Source organism: Loxodonta africana, chromosome 1 (genome assembly GCF_030014295.1).
Source record: "Loxodonta africana isolate mLoxAfr1 chromosome 1, mLoxAfr1.hap2, whole genome shotgun sequence".
Classification (NCBI taxonomy): Eukaryota; Metazoa; Chordata; class Mammalia; order Proboscidea; family Elephantidae; genus Loxodonta; species Loxodonta africana.
In genome coordinates this window covers 10,301,455-10,305,983 of record NC_087342.1, presented here as the reverse complement: position 1 = coordinate 10,305,983, position 4,529 = coordinate 10,301,455, and positions in this window count along the sequence as shown.

Sequence of the window (4,529 nt, the reverse complement as noted above, 5' to 3'; positions counted from 1 at the left end):
TTCACAAGTGTGTGGTCTTTATTTCAGTATCCAGCGCTCTTTCTTCCGCCCTTCCTATTTTGTCACTGCAATGTGTAGTCACATCACCGTCTCCGTTCCTCTAATTAGAGAAACGCGAATCTTTGTTATAAAAGTCAAGATACGAGCACTGGCTCCCTTTCTGGAAAATGATCTATTCCGTTGTCTAGCCCCCAAGAGGTGCAGCTTCCGTCTTGGAAACCTTTGGATTTGATGTAGAGGAAGCCTTGCAGATACAGCTTTGAAAAGAAAGAAAACATCCCTGAAGGGGACAAGTTTTAAAAGCATGTGTAAGCTGCTCTTTTTTGGTTACTGTGTTCATGGTTTGGTGTAGCTGTATTTTCTTTTAACTTTCATCCCATTAGTAATAATCTTTGGGGGTAGTCTGTAAAATCTATGAACACAACCAACAGTGGGGCTGTACCTCCCAGTTAACCAACACATGTTGTGTTTAAGTCTGGTCACTTACCATAATGGATGATGTATGTAAACATGTTATGTCTCTTAGTACAAAAAGAAACATTTTTTTAGGACTGGCTCACTCTGTCAGGCCTACTCTAAAGGCTAGATATAAGGTCATGTGACTGCTGCTTCAATAAAAAATTTATATTGGATAAAGTCTGGTCTTCTTCATTTATTTAGAGGCGGTGGTGGTAGCTAATTCCACTAACATATATAAAGGAGTTAAACTCATTTACCAGTGTGTGTGTGTCTTGGTGGGAGGAGGCCAGTCAGTGCTAACCTGCAAGTGGGACAGGCCTCAGGATGGCACTGAAGTATACTTGTTTGAGGTTCACTGATAACCCTGTTTATTCTCTGTCTTAGATGTTGGAATTGAGTTAAACGGGGTGCTAAGTGTCCTGCAAGATAGCCTTTTAATTTAGCATCTTGAAAGACTACATTTTTAGCTAAGGTCTTCCAGAAAGTACTGACCAAACAATCCTTTGTGACCAAGTTTGAGGACAGCAGTGATAATGGATGTCATTTTGGAAGGTGTTCTAGAAGGGTAGTGAGGTTGCAGTTCTGCCTCACTGAAAAGCTTGTGAGAGGGAAAGCAGAAAAGTGATGGGATAGTCACCCATTCCTCAGGTGCAGGAATATTTCACCCACCCACCAGCACAGTTTAGAAGACCAGTGGTATGAAAAGGGAAAGCCGCCAGGGAAAAAGCGGCAGCGGACGGTGCCGTAATGAGACCCTCAGGTGTTAGGAGCTGGGAAGAGGCGATTAACCAAATGGGTTCCTCTTTACATCCTCTTTTCTCCAGAAGGACCACTCTGGGCCTTCCCACAAGACAACTTCTTGTTGATGTCAAGGTTTTAATTAGATCCTTAAAATCTGGGTGAGGGTGGAAAGGCTGTGGAGTGACTGACCAATGTGGACCAAAAGGTAAGCAGTAGCTTATTTAAAAGGTCTTCCCCTGAGCTTTGGAGACTGACTCCAGTCTCTCCTGACTGAGCCATGTGAACCTGCCGAAAGAGGACGGTGACCACACAGCTGCCTAGAAACTGATGCTTAGTTCTGCTTGCTTAAAAACACTGGGAACGGTGTAGTAAAGAAATTACAGTGTTTCAGAGTTGGAAAGTTGAGTCTGGATTCTCCTAGTCTAAAGAGATCTACAGAGCTGCGGGAAGGAACTATGAGTGTGCTCTTTGGTGCGTCTAGCCTTGAATCCTAACTACACTTGGACTACGCTTTTTTATAATCTATAGAAATCATCTACATGTCCAGTGTTTTAGGAACTGCCTGTTTGTTAAACCAATACTGGGAGATGGGAGTTCACCCTACACCCCCTCTTAGTCTCGCCATAGCCTCACCTACTGTGGTGATAATAGGCTGTTGCTGTCAAGCCCGTTCCCCTTCATGGCGACCCATGGTTTCAGAGTAGAACTGTGCTCCGTAGGGTTTTCAGTGGCTGACTTTTCAGAACTTCCTCCAAGGCGTTTCTGGGAGACGAACGCCCAGCCTTTCAGTTAGCACCCAAGCGCGTTCATCGTTTGCGTCACCCAGGGATTCCACCTACTCTCGCTGACACCTGACAACACTCAGGCTCTAAAAACTGCAAATTATTTCAGTGGGGGAGGGGAGACGCATATGATTTACAAATACAGTTGAATGAAATTCGTATTTCCAAACGAGTACAATTAGACGACATTCCTGGAGGCAAGAGCTGTATTCACTGAGTTTGGAGACAGGAGCCCTTTTTTTCCTTCAGTTTCCTTTCTGAAAGTGAGTCCTTTCCGTAGCTCCTTGGTGCGGAAGGGTTGGTAAATCTGGGGGATGGCAGGGAACATACTTGCTTTGATTTATAGCATCGATGATATCTGAGGTTCTCCAAGTTTGGCCTGCTTCTTATAAACTGGCAAAAGCTAAGTGATTCGTGTTCCTTAAAATTTACTTTGTAGCTTCATTTGTAACAAAATGGTAAACATTTAAAATGCATTCAATTTGTACCTTTTTAATTATGATGGTTCTGTATGTATATAAATATATAGAACAATAATTTTATGAGCAGTTCAAGTTAAATAATGCATTTTTATGTTCTGATACCAGCAGAGTCTTAAGATGTGAAAGGGAAATAATAAATTGTATATTAAGTTATATATCACTTAACATGCATGATACGTTCTGTGAAATAGGACCTTATGTGATTTGGACATTGTGTGAACACCGTATTATATACTTAGCAAAGCTATACGGGATACTTTTTGTTTTACTCCCAAATCCATACTCCTCCTTTGCTCTTGCTGCTGCTATCACTAGCCCTGTTTTGCTGTGTTTGGGAGCCACGATGCGCTTCATGGTAACATTTTCCAAAGAAAATGAAACAGAACACTACAACATTCAAGAGATACACAATACATGGGATTGGATGTTGATGCCTACGAGTTGAACCATACGCTATATGGTATACTTTTTATTTGTAAGTAGTGAAAGTTCATATTAAAAATGATAGCAAGTGCAGTATAGTACTTGCCAGTAACAGGCATTTATTATGACTATCAAGACATAGGTGTTATAGGTATATAGGTACTGTGCCGTTATACACCCGGCAGCATAATCACTTTGTATGCAAGAGGCAGGAGGTTCTCCAGTTGGGACTCTGAACTCTATTACAACTTTATGGGACCACAGACACATAACGCAGTTGCACGTTGCCCAAACGGACGTTCTGCAGCACATGACTGTGTATTTCTGTTTCCCTACCCCACACTTCTTTTTCTTTTCTCAGAACAAAAGGCAAAAAAGTTTACATCTCCAGCCAAAAGTTAATGAAGTCCTCTCGATTTGACATTCAACCCAGGATTATATTTGGTCAGCCTAGGATTTAGGGCGTTTTCACCCACAAATGGCCAGAAACGAGGCAGACACTTCCACTCTCTTCAGCTTTGAGAACAGATACGTGAACAGTGTATGCAATTGGTTCTGCTCTAGCGTGTTTATTAACTGTGGGAGTAGTTTTGTCACAGGGAGTCTCCCCAGTGTTCCAGCCTCAGGAACAAACCCAAGCCCCAGTTCAGATACAGAGCAGACCTACACCAAGTCACACTAATGTACACACGGCCACAGTCAGTGACTTCCCCATCCCCGCCACAGTCACACGTCCTAGGGAACTTCACTTGGGCCCCGGCTGCACACACAACCCAGCGCAGCTCAGGATCCACACAGGCGTTCCTTGGGCTTCTCGTATGGGTTCACACTTCTCCTTTTGATCAAAGCTATTTGTGTTTCTGCCTTGATTTCTTAACTCTAAACTCTTTGAGGTCAGGATCCCTGCCTGAGTGACTTTTGTATACCCCACACAGAGGTTGTAGAATGGAGGTGTTTAATACTGTGTTTGAATGGATGCAGACACAAGGCAAGATGCCCAGAATGAAGGGCAAACAAACACAAAGAGACATCCTGACAAGCTTCTGACATTTGTTGCAGGCATCCTGACTCTGTCTAGGACATTCCCACAGACACAAGCCTGTGTTCATCAGCAGGTGCTTTAGTATCTGTGCGAATGTTCTAGAGGTGTGCAAACACACTGAGCAATTTGGGACAGGCTGGGGGTTGGCAATGAGTGGGGTGTGGGGGACGGGATTATTAGACGTAGCAGTGAACAGACCCAAGAAGCTAGCGAACTTGGGTTTGGGAATAGCCCCTCCAATGGCCCAGGACCCGATCTGCCCTGACCCTCCCCACCACAGCATTGCACCCCCAGACCACAGGTCTTCTCAAAGGGGAGGCAGCCTTGCCTCTCTGACGGGCCTAAGCTGTAGACCAGGTCCTCTCCGCATCAGATCTATGGCTCCTCTCTCCAGAGACTGAGCTGGGAGCTGGGGGACTGGGCGTGGGAGGACTCATGTCCCCATCCAGAGGAAAGCCAGCCAGCTGTGGTCACAGCAGACGGCAAGTTCCCTGGGGAGGCAGGGTCAGTGGGAGGCACTGTCGGCCATCAGCGGTGTCCAGCCGTCTAGCCCCGGGAGCGGCAGCTCAGAGGGCGCTGGGCTCACCCAGCGGCAGCCGC